The sequence below is a fragment of the Sycon ciliatum genome, chromosome 7 (genome assembly GCF_964019385.1).
Source record: "Sycon ciliatum chromosome 7, ocSycCili1.1, whole genome shotgun sequence".
Taxonomy (NCBI): domain Eukaryota; kingdom Metazoa; phylum Porifera; class Calcarea; order Leucosolenida; family Sycettidae; genus Sycon; species Sycon ciliatum.
The window spans coordinates 28,200,244-28,216,007 of NC_088649.1; the positions used below are offsets into that span (position 1 = coordinate 28,200,244).

Consider the following 15,764-nt stretch of genomic DNA (forward strand, 5'->3'; position numbering starts at 1 on the left):
AAGCAGCATTCCATCATACATCACAGTAGTAGCATAGCAAATATCATGTTGCTGATCAACCTGATCATCTAGATTTTGATTCTGATCTTGTATGTCGATCAAATCGATCAAATCCGTCGATCTGCTATGTCGATCTGCTTCGATCGCACAAATCGAGATTTGTTCAATATGTTTGCACTTCTGCAGAGCTTTGCTGCTAGTGAAATTCGAGTTGTTCAGGGAAGGAAATGGTTGTTGTTTGGAGTGACAAGGGTTATCATTTCGAATTTCTTGTCAGACTCGGTATATGTGACCACGCTGCAGTGTTTGGCGTGCTGGTGTCTGGAGCAGTGCCTGGTGTTGGAGCTTGAGGAGGCTCTTTCCGTCATCGGGTATGAAATTGGCAATGTTGCAATGTGGTGAAGTAAAAATATTTGAATTTGTTTATTTCGAGAAAACCTGGAACTCGTTTTTACGAGACATGTCCTGGGTGGTAGTGGAGTATAGTCCACTATCCTGCAGTGCTGGTGTCTGGAGCAGTGCCTGGTGTTGGAGCTTGAGGAGGCTCTTTCCGTCATCGGGTATGAAATTGGCAATGTTGCAATGTGGTGAAGTAAAAAATTTTGAATTTGTTTAATTCGAGAAAACCTGGAACTCGTTTTTACGAGACATGTCCTGGGTGGTAGTGGAGTATAATCCACTGTCCTGCAGTGCATGGTTCAGAAAAATAGAGGACTTAAATGGCTCCCGCTATGGCCCTTGACATTTGGCTATTCTAGCGATGCGATTTAGTGATATTTGGAGATGATGGCCATTGCTTTCCTGGATGTAGCCATGGCTCTATGTGGTGGTGATGTGAAGACTGCTCAGGTGAGGTAATGTTGGCATGGTGGTGGTTTGTTCTTAGCTCGATTGCGTACGCTGTACCAGCGCTCATTTTGGACCCAATATTCATTCATATTTTGGGCCCATTTTAGCCAAGGTGTCCGTAAGTTATGCAACGAGCCCTTTTGCATGATTGTTTTAGACCCCAAAGGAAACCTACTTGCTAAATTTGAGTGACATCAGAGAGATGGCCCGCCCAGCGTTTCTGGTTTTCTCAGATAATTATGCTCTCTTAAAAATGCTACAAGATGAAAACCTTAAATTTCCCTGTCAAAAGATTACACAATTTCCAACTTTCCTTCATACTCTTTCCCTGTTCAGGTATTTGCAATATAATAATCTCCGCTATCTTCCCGGTGGACTGCCTCATGACACACCTCACTTAATTCATCTGTAAGTCTTGCCTGACAAACAAGACTACACACATTCCCAGTATTTCATGATTCATCCGTTTGCTCTTCCTCTAAGGATCTCTGCAGACCTGGGATAGTGGGTAGGCTGGGGATGCTGTTGAGGATAGCCATCGGAAGTGGCCCTACTATTGTGACTATCGAGTATGCAAGATAAGTAACAAAGGATACTACTGTCGATGACAGTGTTACCAAGTGGCCTCTACCCCCATGCGTATTGCCCAGTGCCATTTTGCAGAATTTTTCAGAGGTTTCCGTACTCGTTTTTCAGGTCAACATTTTGACTGATTTAGTTCAACTGTAAAGGCTACGCACAAATTCAGTACAATTTTCAACTTCACTAGGTTATAACTCTGTTCTACTTCGCTTGATTTTCACAATCTAGGGCTCGTTGGAAAGCTCTAGGCAGGAGCAACGCCAAGATGCCAAGCACCATTATGAAGCCGCCACAAATCAGGCGCCGTAACACAGCAAAGTCGCCTCCAAGCCTAATATGCAAGCAAATCGTCCCATCCACACCATTCGATTCTCCTTCATCGCAGAACGCTCAAAATTGTTCGAGACGATTCAAACTTCAGCCGGCTACATCATTATAAAGTGCTCAATTGCTCAAAGGGCACGCAAAAAAAGGACCCCCCAAAAAACAATGGCGAAGAGTTCGATGAAAAATTTGTTTTTGCCAAGGTAAGAATACCTGAATACGGCGCACAATATCTCTGGAGTCGGACTTCGCTTCAGCGATTGTTGCATTGGGCGGCTTGGAGTTTTTGCTACCGCGTTGACCCTTCGATTGTTGACTTTGCACACGAAACGATGGAGTTATGATGGTTTTAGTAATCGATCATATACATGATCGTTTGCGGGATATTCGGTTGAAATCCGTACTGCGGACAAAACTTCGTTTTTCCGTAAAAATACGGACAAATACTGTCGGTTGTCAACACTGCGATGATGAGGAGTATGAGTGTGATTTGCTTAGTTTATGATGCAGTTTTATCATAAGCAGATCAAGACTTTGCAGTGTATTGCAAATTCCTGTAGGAGGACGAATAGCTTCTTTCGGCTCATACCCACACATTATTTCATACATCTACTTCGAAGTAAGTTTATACATCTCTTATACATCTAAGTTGGTAATCGACAGGCACATCAGCAAGATGTGCAACCTCCGCCTAGAAGAAAACCTGCAGATAACTGAGATAATCGCTGCAGACAAGGCAACGCTACTGTATTGTAGAAGTGAGCTGTATGTAAATGACTCGCCAACCAATTCCTACTCAAGAACCCCAGTGCAGCCATGACATAATCGCAGGTGTGCAACCACCCCTAAATCGCAATTTTGTCTCTCACCCTCTACCTTCGCTCTCCTCCCTCTTCCCTGAGCCTCGTGCTGCCCGTTGTTCGAGGAGCCAAACCACCCAACCCATTGCAGTGAACTCATTGCGTACTTCTGATGGTGTCAATTCTTTTTCGAACCGTGCTGCGTTGTTCTTTAATGTGCTACCTTCTGAACTACGCAGTTCTTCACACAGTCAGCATTACATGCAGAAATTCAACAACTTTTTGAAGGACCCAATGCAGGTCAATTGCTTTCTTAACTTCCTTTTTGGCCGCGTTACCAATGTGTGGTGGACGTTGTATCCTTGAGTGACCGTTGTATATCCTTATTGACTTCTTTTTCTTTGCTGCAAGTCACACTCCATGTATGTTCTTCATTATCTTTACCTTTACTGTGTCTTCACAATGGGTATAGCCTCATCGTTTAATTTTTCTTCTTCCTTTTGCCTCATCGGCGCTCTTTAAATTTGGTTGTCAACACTGTTGAGTTGTTCGATGTTTAATAAATACTATACACCACACCACCACATTTCGCTCTTGGCCGATCCAAACTCTGCGCTGTAAAGCGACAGTGAAATTACGAGACAAGCGGGAAAGTTCCTCAACAACCATTGCTAGATCGAAATTTAGCAGCATCGGACGCAGCACAGCCCTGACTGGAGTGAATGCCTCGTGGGCCTCTCCGTGTGTCAAGTAGCTGTTTTGCGGCAGAAGATGCTGACTGAAGGCGCAGGCAACATAAGTGTACGTGTTCAACGGGTATGGCGGCGTGGTGTGGCTGTGTGCGACGGGCTGGCAGGACAGTGATTGCCTCAGGGGCATCTGGGTCTGCCGCATGTGTACAAAACTGCTCCTTGGCAGACTTCCACTTCATATTGCATCCTGATGATGGCAATTTGCCAAAACGTTGAAAATGATTCGGTAAAATGAATTGAACTTAGAAGTTGTGACTTCGGCGGTAATAGTCATGAAGTTGATTGTTCCAACTAAGAACACACGCTTCTTGCCGAACTTGACACTTGACTGACTCACGACTGCCATCCGGAGCACACGAGGAGCACGTCGCACCTTCCACTCCGCAAACCTGCAAGAAAGCACCACTCCCTGCTCAATACACGGTGTTTCGGGGAATTCACCCCTCATCGCGGACGTGCGACTAGTTGTTGGAGGTGACAGCGTTGCGAATAGCTATACTGGCTCTCAACGTCTGTTTATCACACTCCATGAGCGACTCTGACTCACGCTGCTACCTGGAGCTTCACGAGGTGTTTGTCGCGCTGGAAACAAAGCGTCTCTGTAAGTTTGTATCCCTGGTGATGGTTTGGCCTGGAGAGCAGTATATAAGTGGTGCTTTTCAGGCACAATCTTCCTCAGCCTACTCAAGCTCAACTGATGAGGGGTGAATTCCCCGAAACACCGTGTATTGAGCAGGGAGTGGTGCTTTCTTGCAGGTTTGCGGAGTGGAAGGTGCGACGTGCTCCTCGTGTGCTCCGGATGGCAGTCGTGAGTCAGTCAAGTGTCAAGTTCGGCAAGAAGCGTGTGTTCTTAGTTGGAACAATCAACAAAATGAATTGAGTTGTGAATTTGCAGTGCCCAGGGAATGAGCATGTGTGCTCACCAATTCTCTTCGAGTTATGAAGCTGCAGGATGCCTCACCGCTACTTCATTAATATTAGAGAGGTTCTGCTACACGGAACTACGTACCAAATTCCGTGTCAACTGCAGTAAAGTTTGACACGGATTTTTCCTACGTTGCAAATTTTGAATTTGCAGTGCCCAGGGAATGAGCATGTGTGCTCACCAATTCTCTTCGAGTTATGAAGCTGCAGGATGCCTCACCGCTACTTCGTTAATATTAGAGAGGTTCTGCTACACGGAACTACGTACCAAATTCCGTGTCAACTGCAGTGAGGTTTGACACGGATTTTTCCTACGTTGCACTGGTTCTGCTGTACGTAGCATGCTCGAAGCATGCACGAACACCCTGCCACATGTACTAGATGTAGCTCTGTACGCTCACTTTTCACACGGAGTCCAGTCTGTGTGAAGCGCGCTTCACACGGAAAATGGTATGAAAAAATCCATATCAAACTAAATCCCGTACCGCGGCAAAGTTTCCATACGTACTTTGGCACGTTTTACCGTGTGGCAGAACCTCACTATTATTATTATTCAACATCATATGCCTCCACTGATGAGCTCGGTAGGAGCGAAACAGCTGTCTGGAAGGCCAATGTCAATATCAATCTATATATCGGAATTGTCCTCGCTGAAGTGATGGTTATGTGAGTGCAGAGTTTGGATTGGCCAAGAGCGCAATGTGGTGGTGTGGTGTATTTAATTCCATAATGGCCGGGTCGTCGCTACTTCTTCTCAACTTAAACGAGAGAGCTTGGAAGCTCAGGGCCCTACGCTATGCTTTTTTGCCTAGCTCATCGTACATGTTATTAGAACTGATGGTCTTCATCATTGTATTGCAAAAACGTGTCAATCAGTTTGAATATGAGTTAAGCAAAAGTATTTGCAGAATTTATTGCGGATCGTTATTTTTCTCTCACTTCATCCACTTTTGGATTTCTCCTTCTTTTCCTTTTGATCTCCTTACAATCGGATTTTCTGGCCTTTTTGTAGTAATACATTGACCTGTTGAGCCAATGAGGTAAAATTATACTCCTTACAATACGTATAGGATATTGACCTCGACTTCGGTCTATATGGGAAATATAGGCCGAGTAAAAGACCGAGGTCCGCCGAGGTCTTTTACGAGCCGGGTCGTCGCTACTTCTTCTCAACTTAAACGAGAGAGCTTGGAAGCTCAGGGCCCTACGCTATGCTTTTTTGCCTAGCTCATCGTACATGTTATTAGAACTGATGGTCTTCATCATTGTATTGCAAAAACGTTTCAATCAGTTTGAATATGAGTTAAGCAAAAGTATTTGCAGAATTTATTGCGGATCGTTATTTTTTTCTCTCACTTCATCCACTTTTGGATTTCTCCTTCTTTTCCTTTTGATCTCCTTACAATCGGATTTTCTGGCCTTTTTGTAGTAATACATTGACCTGTTGAGCCAATGAGGTAAAATTATTCTCCATACAATACGTATAGGATATTGACCTCGACTTCGGTCTATATGGGAAATATAGGCCGAGTAAAAGACCGAGGTCCGCCGAGGTCTTTATCAGTTTGAATATGAGTATGGCTCAATATCCTATTTATCACGATTCCATTGCCATAACCCCAAAGTTTGAACCTTTAGGAGCTATTGTAACCTTTTTTTGTATAGCATTTGTACTATAGTGTACATAGGATGTTGCCTTTTTTGGGTACAAGACTGTAAGAGCAACAGGGTTCAGCATCTGCAGCACAGTGGCTGGGTAGTATAAGGGGTTGCTTGAGGTTCATACTGTTGTGAGTTCGATTCCTGCTTGTTCTCTTCCTTTGTCTTCTTTCTTTCAATTTTCACTTTTTGAAGTGGAGAGAAAATTTCTAAGTCAAAGTCGAAAGATTACAATGCCTAAGTGGTCGATACAAGCGGTCGATATAAGCGGTCGATATTGCGGCGATAAGGGTAATCTAGAACCAGTCAAGGATCACGAGAATTAGTGGAGGTCGATATAGAAGAGTGATAATATGCTATACGGTAACACTGCCAAGTTAGGACCAAGTCAAAGGCAACCCAAACATTCCATGCATCATGTAATACAACAGTGTAACACACAAGTAAAAAACGATCAGAATGTACCAATCAGAATATGCAACATCACAACGAGACCATCAGTGGCAATACGTGAGCAAACTCTACCTTGATGACAATATCAAAGGTGATAACGATAATAGGAGGACAACTGTGCCAGTTATAGTGGATACTGTTACACTGTCCATGGCTATTAAGTAGTTTCTTGCAACTTCTAATTATATTTTGTGTCCCATACATGCACAGATCTCTTCACAGCGCAGTTTCACTCAACCTTCGCTTGTGTGCTCTCAAGTTCCCGAAGGATTTTTCACAAGGCACCATCTTAGGTGGATATAATGTAAAGAATTATATTGCTTCAAGTAAGTATCCCCTTTATACCACATCACAAATCCCAGGGCTTACCATTGAACTTTACACATTCCTTTCATGCACACTTATTGGTCTCCTTTCAGGAAACAGAATCTACTGAAAACAGCGTGTTCTTGTTTGAAAGTACGAACAAGTAATTATTCATCCTGAAGCTATGCAAAAGACAATACTTAGCGTCTGGTGTTAGCCAGGGTTCATACAGATATCGGTGTGATGGGGTGTGTTTCTGGCGTTGGGCATGCCAACCAGAACAACAACAACACATTCTCTGCCGACCAAACTGAGGTAGCGGAGAGTTCCAGCTTGCAGGTAATCGCTCCCAGTCCCCAATGTCCGCCACCCCTCAGCCTAGAGGCACTGGGGCGGGCAATGACGACGAGGCCTGCATTGTTGCCTCTGATGATGCGGATTGGATACCCTGCGCTCCTCGTCGTCGCCGAAACAGCCATGGTCATGTAACATGGAGGAGAAAACCAAGGCCGATGAGACATGGCCCTCCCCTCAGAGGAAACACCCGAAATACTGAGTCCAGATAAGTTTCAACCGCAATAACCAAAAACATACAACTTCCAAAGCAAATACCAATGTTAGTGAATTTGAACTTCCTGAGTACCAATGTGCGTTGCTTATTCAGCAAATTGGACCAGTTACTGTAAATCAACTAATTTTCGCTGGCAATTTAATTTCGCTGATTTCGCCGCTGGGTACCAACCGGCCAAAAGAAATCGCAGCCCAAAAATTGTCATAGAGGCAAATGATGCATTATTGAGCCATTGCTGCATGTAAGGGCAACAAATACCAATCGATTTCTTTTGTTAAAACCCAAATCGGCCAAAGTTAAAGTAGTATAGTAGTATTGACATATCCGCGGCAAGCCGCTTATGTACAACGGCATGGGAGAGGATAACAAAAAATGAAAATATAATTATTGTTGGGGAAATCCACGAATATTGAACAATGACGGGTGTGGGGTTATACCAAATTCCCATAATGTGGAAGTACGTTATTATTGTTGAAAGCACTAGGTGATCTGCACTCTACAATGTGACCTGTGCGATTATATCGTTGAATGATTGCCTGTTCCGAGCCACCAAACGCAGTGTCTCCAGGTCCTTCAGACTCCGGAGACGCATGGACGTTGCCTTAGCTAATTCGTTGTCTATCACCACTGGTAGGGTGATGCGCGGGCGTCCGAGCCAGCCCCGATTCTGTCGCTGGAAATACGCTGTCATGCTCACCTGCGCTGGAGTTGCTTCAGGGAGGCGTAGAATATGACCAAACAGTTTCCACCGTGCTCTTCTGCTTAGTACGGATATTGGCTCGGCATTGCAGCGGGCATATAGGTCTGTGTTGGAGATAATTTCCGGGTAAGATATCCCTAATAGACGGCGGAGCTGCTTTCTGTGGAACGCATCCATTGCTGTAGCATCCCGGGATGAAAGCACCCACACGCCGCAGTTGTAGGTCAAAATAGATAGCACAAATGCATCAAACAACCTCAGGCGGGTTACTTCAGAGATAACTTGTCTCCGCATCCACAGGTTGACAAGTGTGTTGAAGGCAGCTGCGGCTTGCTGGCGCCGGCGCTTGAGGTCTTCTGTGACTCCGTACAGTGAACCAAGCAACCGGGTGGACCTCCATCGTTCCTCACCTCTTCTTGCAACATCCTCTTCTTGGTATAGATGGGTCCACTCGGTCTTGGTAGGGTTGATGTTGAGGTTCCACTCTTTGAACACTACCTCTGCCTCTGTTAGTGCGCACGCTAGATGTTGACAAAGTTAAATGACGGCCAAAAGTTTCCTTTCGAGATCGGCCAAAGTTTCTCATCGGCCAAAATTTGTTCATTCACAGTAGTAGTACTTTATCGGTTCGTCTGACTCTGAATCTCCCAATGAACTATCAGTCAGTGCAGTCCCGGAACCCTGAGCTGACACATCAGACTCTGACAGTCTCTATGCAATCCCAGGCCACAACCTGACCAGAGCTGACAGGCAGCGCTTTGGTGGTGGCGTTGCCTTGTACACAGCGGAATGTTCTAACCACAAGTGTACTGGAAATCCCAATGACAGAAGCAGACAGCGTATGGACGGGAAGTTCCACCCATGAACTTTCCCTCGTCATTTCCATCATTAATTTAACCGACCAGCCCGTAGCGATGGCACCCTCTTTTGTGCAGAGCTGGAAAGCAACTTTAAAGCTGCTAGAACCGGAGGTGACCATGTCCTACTACTTAGAGACTTCAACGCCAAGAACAGTGAGTGTCTCACCACAGACAGAACAGATCACCTTGGGGACGACACACAAACTCTTCTGCACACATACGAACTCACACAACATGTCAGGTTCCCTACTTACATTCACCGACAAACACCTCTCTCATGCCTAGACCTTGTTATCTCCTCATTTGAATTTTAACAGCAATGATGTTCATATCCAATCACTTCCAATGTTTGGCGCATCCGACCAAACTACTATCAGTGGCCCATCAATATTCAACTGCCCCCTTAACTCCCCTCCACAATCCAGAAGCACCACATTCTAGTCATGGGCTGACAGCACTACCCACCTTCTTCCAGCAGCCCTTTCACGCACAGATCTCAAGCACCACCCTAAACCAACATGACCCATGCCCAGTTGACACATTCTGGCTATCCTGGCGCGACAAAGTCCTGACCATCGCTCAAGAACACTGCCAAGTTACGCGCACTCCCCCCCCCCCCCTTCGGACAAAGGGGTCGTGCCAGCATTACCATGAATATCAAAGGGCCGCTTGAAAAAGATCAAGGATAAGCACAGAAAATACAGAATACACCTTCACTAATGCTCACCCGACGACTAGAAAACGTTCACTGGCCAAAGAAACCATGTTACCACTCTCCTGCGTCGTGCAAAATCGGATTTCGTAAACAACTCAATAGCCTCCTCTACTTCCCTACACCGCCTCATGAAGCACCTAACTACAGCTACAAAACAACGCATACCCGAACTAGTGAGCCAAGCAACTCCTGCAACGACACCAGCACAAAAAGCCGCTACCCTCAACGAATTCTTCTTTTTCACAGAGCAAGCTGTGATCTGGACGGAGGCGGCGTCCGTGTACCCTTGGGTTACAAGGGCCTCGGCAACATCCACTGTCTTGATACCGGCGAGACTGGTGAAAACTAATGTGTTGGCCTTCATGTCCTCTCGGATAAGTGATTTCCACCGTGGCTCGCCATTACGGGCAGCAGTACTAATGTTGTGCCCATGGTTGGGGTCTGGTACCCCAGGTAAGCCTCAATCCGCAGAAATCTAAGGAAAAACTCGGAGCACCAAAATCTGCTTCCTACTCCTACTCATTTGTTGTTGCTATTGCCGTTGCTGCGGCTGCTGCTGTTGTTGTTGTTGTTGTTGTTGTTGTTGTTGTTGTTGTTGTTGTTGTTGTTGTTGTTGTTGTTTTTTTTTTTAAATCTTTATTCTCATGATGGCACCATCGCCAATAAGAGATAAGTTTATGAGAAGGTGAGATGCTGTGGGTGGGGCTGTGGGTTATGCAGTTGGAAAGTGATTTACATCACTTTGAATTTTACAAGTATGGGAGAGGTTGAGCGCTGCAGGTGCAGATTGAGTTAATCAGCAGTGAGCAGATTTTTTGTTTGAAAGCAGGTCGGGAGGAGACGTCACGAATGCTAGCAGGGACGGCATTGTAGTATTCTAGGGACTTGTACAATGGGGAGTCTTTACAGCTAACGGTTCTGGTGGGTGGGAGGTGCCAAGTGCGTGCGTGTCGAAGGCTACACTGGGTCGTTACTTGAGCTGGGTGTTGAGCATGCGTATGTGTTGTGGGGCATATTGGTATTTTATGGAGTGTGCAAGAGGGGTGAGCTTCACTTTGCGGCGAGAGAACATCGTCGGCCATTTGAGCCGATGGAACAGTGTTGAATGATTCAGAGAGCTGTAGAGGGGGGGGGGGGGGGCAGAGGCAATTTCTGGCCGCCTTGCGCTGGATTCGCTCAAGACGGTCCAGGACTGTGATTGATGGCGGGCTGACAGCAGTGCATGCATATTCAATTATAGGAAGGATATATGTTTTTTAATGAGGGAGAGTGATTTAGTGTGTAGAGTTTATTTGAACTTAAAGAGAATGTCTCGGCAAGGTAGTCGATGATTGCCTAGCGTACGACGACGACTTTCTGTCGCATGTCAGCCACGTGCGCGAGATTCTGCTCTGCGCCAGGGAGCATGGTATCACGTTCAGCCCCGCCAAGTTTGTGTTCGGTACGCAACGTGTCCATTTCTGCGGCTACGTCACGCCTGATGGCTGGGTCGTCGACGATGATAAGACGTCCGGTTTTCGCCAGTTTCCAGCACCCGCCAACAGAACCGATCTCCGTTCGTTCCTCGGTCTTGTGAACCAATGTGGCGAGTTCACTCCACATCTAGCCGAGTTGACCAATCCTCTGTGTGGCCTGCTCAAGACCTCCCTTGAGTTCATGTGGGACGCTAGCCACACTGCAGCGTTTGAACGGAAACAGGAAGCTCTGTTGTCTCCTCCGGTTCTCGCTTTCTATCAAGTTGGTCAAGACCTCCGGCTTGAAACCGATGCATCCGCTCTAAGAGGTCTCGGATTCGTGCTTTGGCAAAAGCAGAATGATCAGTGGCCAATTATTCAGTGTGGATCCCGCTACCTGTCTGATGCTGAAACACGTTATGCTGTCATCGAGTTGGAAATGCTCGCTGTAGTATGGGCCGTGCGCAAATGCCACATCTACCTGTCTGGTGCGCCATTTGAAGTAGTCACCGATCACAAGCCCCTGATTCCGATCATCAACTCATATTGGATCAGATCGAGAACCCACGTCTTCTACGATTACGCCTCAAGCTCCAAGCCTATCAGCTGCAGGCATCTTGGCGAAAAGGTTCTGAAAATGCCTTCGCCGATGCGCTGTCCCGGAATCCTGTTGGCATTCCTTCCACCACTGATGAGCTTGGTGAAGCCCCGTCGCTTCATTGCCGCAGCATTCAGATCTGCATGGTGCACTCGGACACTGAGCCGAATGCGAATCTCAAGGTTGCAGAGCTGCGGGAAGCTGCAGCTGCAGATGCCTCGTACCAGTCATTGATTGAGTGTATCTTGACTGGATTCCCTGATCGCAAGCAGAAGTTGCCTGCTCCGTTACGTGCGTACTGGAATGGACGTGAGCATCTCTCCGTCGACCATGGCATTGTGTTGAAGGGCAACCGCATTGTTGTTCCTGAATCATTGCGTGCTCAGGTATTGCACAACCTCCACGCTTCACACCAAGGCCTAGTGCGTACTAAGTCTCGTGCGCGTCAGCTTGTATACTGGTCCGGTATCACCAAGGACATTGATACACTCGTTCGTTCTTGTCCTGCTTGCCGCGAACACCAGTCGTCCCAGCCAGCTGAGCCCCTGCTGAACGACCGCACCCCGACACTACCGTTTGAATGTGCATCTGCCGATTTGTTCACTTGTCAAGGTCACGACTTTCTTGTGTATGCAGATGGTTTGACCGGTTGGCCCTGTGTCGCGCGTACTGGCCGCACCACCTCATCGCATGACGTGATACTAGCATTCCGTCGCTGGTTCTCTGATGTTGGTGTTCCTGCTGTGCTGTGTACAGATGGTGGTCCCCAGTTCTCCTCGCATAAGTTTGCTGAGTTTTGTAAGCGCTGGCAGGTAAACCATGTCATGTCCTCTCCCCACTACCCGCAGAGTAATGGGCACGCCGAAGCTGCTGTCAAAGCCATGAAGCGTCTTATCACCAAGACAACCATGAATGGCAATCTTGACACAGATGACTTCCGCCGAGGGCTACTGGAATGGCGAAACAAACCTGGCTCCTCTGGTCAGAGCCCCGCTGAGCTCCTATATGGCCGCTCTCTTCAGTCATTCGTCATTGCACATTGGAAGGAGTTTGATTCATCCTGGCTCTCCAAAGCGACGACACGTGATGAGACTGCCATGCCATCCGACGATGCCGTCACAGACAAGTCGTCAACTCGTCGCTCGTTGCCGCAGCTCTGCCTCGGCACCCACGTGGATGTTCAGCATCCGCGCACCAAGCAGTGGTCTATTCGTGGGGTCATTGTTGCTGTCGGTAATCATCGGGACTACCTAGTGAAGTTGCCGAGTGGTCGCATTTATTGGCGGAACCGCAGATTCCTGCGTCCGTATCGCCCACTTGTGCCTGCACCGCTTGTTGTCCAACCGGCTGCTACTGACGCCTCTTCCCCGCCGCCGCCGTCCCGCCGCAGCGCACGTCAGCGCAAGCCACCCCAGCGTTTAAACATTGGTTCGCATCATGGACAGTCCTATGATTGACACTCTTGATCACTAATGTCAATTTCTGCTGTCTCTGCTTTGATGTTTTCATTCTTCATTTTGTTTTATTTATGATAGATGTTGCTGTCACAGGTTTCGCAACATCTCGAAGGGGCGTGATGTGTATCTATATTCATTACGTCATAGTTGTACTGCATGCACGCACACACACGGATTAGTTGAGTGTGCTTCTTTTTCCTGTTGTTCTTTCTCATGACATGTTTTGTTTCCGTTCCCAAGTCTTCACGAATATATAGTAACGTATCAGACACTCTGTTGTAGGTTTCGGGTGCAGTCTTGAAGAGTTCTCGCTATGGAAATCAGAGCGGTGTCATCTGCAAATTGGCTACAGGTGGTGCCGGGATTCTCACATGCATGTGGAAGGTCTATGGTGTAGACGAGGAATAGAAGCGGCCCACGAACAGATCCCTGAGGGACGCCGGCAGGGATCTCGAGGAAAGGCGATAGGTCGCCATCCACCTGGACCCTCTGCCTACGCCCCAACAGGTACCGTCGGAACCACTCCAGGGCGTTGCCCTGGACACCATAGTGGGAGAGTTTTGCTAGAAGGCCTACATGCCACACACGATCGAAGGCCTTGCTCAGATCGAAAAAGGAGGTATTGACGTTTTTACCGTCGTCTCTCGCAGTGGAGAGGGTATGGACGAGACGGGCAAGCTGCTGCTCAGTGCCGTCGTTCTCACGGAATCCAGACTGCTGGTTGGGTAGGTGGGGTGTGATGTGCTTGTAGAGGAGTTGATGTGCAATTTAAAAAATTGTTCTTGTAATTTTTGATGTAGTGCTCAAGAGAGAGATGGGTCTGTAGTTTGTGGGTTGGGTTGGGTCACCAGGCTTGGGTACTGGAGTAATGGTGGCATCTTTCCACTCCTGTGGGATTTCTCCGGTTTGGAACGATAGATTAAAGAGGGACGATAGCGGCGGTGCAAGTTCCTTAGCCGCTTCTTTGAGTAGGCGGTTTGGAATAGAGTCGAACCCGGGGCTTTTGTTGGTATCAACTCCGCGGAGGAGTTTTTCGAACTCAGCTTGGGAAGTCGAGATTTCTTGAAGGGGACTGAGGATGTCAGGGGTGGTGTTGATGGCTGGGGTTTGCTCATCCGCATTGGCCACGGACAGCTTGCTCTGTGAAATGAAGAATTCGTTGAGGGCAGCGGCTTTTTGTGCTGGTGTCGTTGCAGTGGTTGCTGGGCTGACGAGTTCGGGTATGCGTTGTTTTGTAGCTGTAGTTAGGTGCTTCATGAGGCGGTGTAGGGAAGTAGAGGAGGCTATTGAGTTGTTTACGAAATCCGATTTTGCACGACGCAGGAGGGTGGTGACACGGTTTCTTTGGGCAGTGAATGTGTTCCAGTCGTCGGGCGAGCGTAAGTGAAGGTATATTCTGTGTTTTCTGTGCTTATCCTTGATCTCTTTCAAGAGGCCCTTTGATATCCATGGTTGTGCTGGCACGTTCTTCCTGTCCCAAGGGGGGGGGGTGAGTGCGAGTAACTTGGCAGTGTTCTTGGGCGATGCTCAGGACATTGTCGCGCCAGGATCGCCAGAAGGTGTCAACTGGGCATGGGTCGTGTTGGTTTGGATGGTGGTTGAGATTTGTGCATGAAAGGGCTTCTCGAAGAAGGTGGATAGTGCTGTCTGTCCATGACCAGAATGTGGTGCTTCTGGATCGTGGAGGGGAGTTGTTAATTATGGGGGGCAGTTGATTACTGATGTGGCCACTGATAGTAGTGTGATCGGATGCGCCAAATTGTGGAAGTGATTGGATGTGAACATTATTGCTGTGGAGTGAGGAGATAACAAGGTCTAGACATGAGAGAGGTGTTTTTCGGCGGATGTAAGTAGGGAATCTGACATGTTGTGTGAGGCCGTATGTGTGTAGAATAGTTTGTATGTCGTCCCCAAGGCGATCTGTTCTGTCTGTGGTGAGCCACGCACTGTTCTTGGCATTGAAATTATGGGCTAAAGATAATGAATTATAGGCGAAAAATGAAAAAGAAGAGAGCGGGGTGGTACAGCCGTTTTCCTATTCTGAGTTCCCTGACTGAAGCTGAGGCATTAGCTGGATCCATGCAACTATCACACAGCAGCACCGTAGCAAGAGAGCTACTTCCGTCAACATCAGTGGACGTTGACTAACTAGACTATGAGTGGATGTGACAGCAAAAGTGACTGTGTGGAGGAGGCGTGGTCGTGCGGGTGTGGCATTGATGACAGCAAAATTAATGGAATAATGGCTGCTACGTTTCATGGAGCAAGTGTATGGAGATGACTGACCTCTTGAAAACACTGCATTTGGGGATGGTTCGAATATCGCTGGGTAGTGGCAACAGAGAACCTAGCCTGACCAGCGCCGCTTGCAGCGGATGGTACGTGCGCTCCGATGTCCTTCTACAAGCGGGTACGGCAACCTGGTGACTTTGAAATCAGTGCGTAACTGAGCAGGCTTCCCGTAAAGCCGTGGATGCATCGCCCGGTGAACAATTGCACCTTTTGTTTGTCCAGCTCTGTGATTCGGCAGAGTTCTTCACATTGCTCAGCAGATCTACAGTCCGACTGCGCCCACCCCTGCAATGCAATCTTCATTAGTATCATGACTATTTCCAACGCAGATCCCTATGATTGTATGTATATAATTGACTGTCACCACCAGGACTCGAACCAGGGAACTTCGCTTGTAGCCAGCGATGCTCTAACCACTGAGCTATGGTGTAGTCATCATCCCAGCAGAGGCCGTTCAACATTTTCTTC

The 15,764-nt window shown here is 47.4% G+C and overlaps 1 long non-coding RNA gene across 1 annotated transcript in view; it reads left to right on the plus strand.

Moving 5' to 3' along the window:
- LOC135821220 (uncharacterized) overlaps nucleotides 1–15,764 on the plus strand; it is a 42,091-nt gene that overhangs the window by 18,348 nt on the left and 7,979 nt on the right. The window contains exons 3-4 of the long non-coding RNA XR_010554316.1: nucleotides 1,186–1,257; nucleotides 6,554–6,669. This is a non-coding gene — a long non-coding RNA (uncharacterized LOC135821220). The remainder of the gene's footprint in view (nucleotides 1–1,185; nucleotides 1,258–6,553; nucleotides 6,670–15,764) is intronic.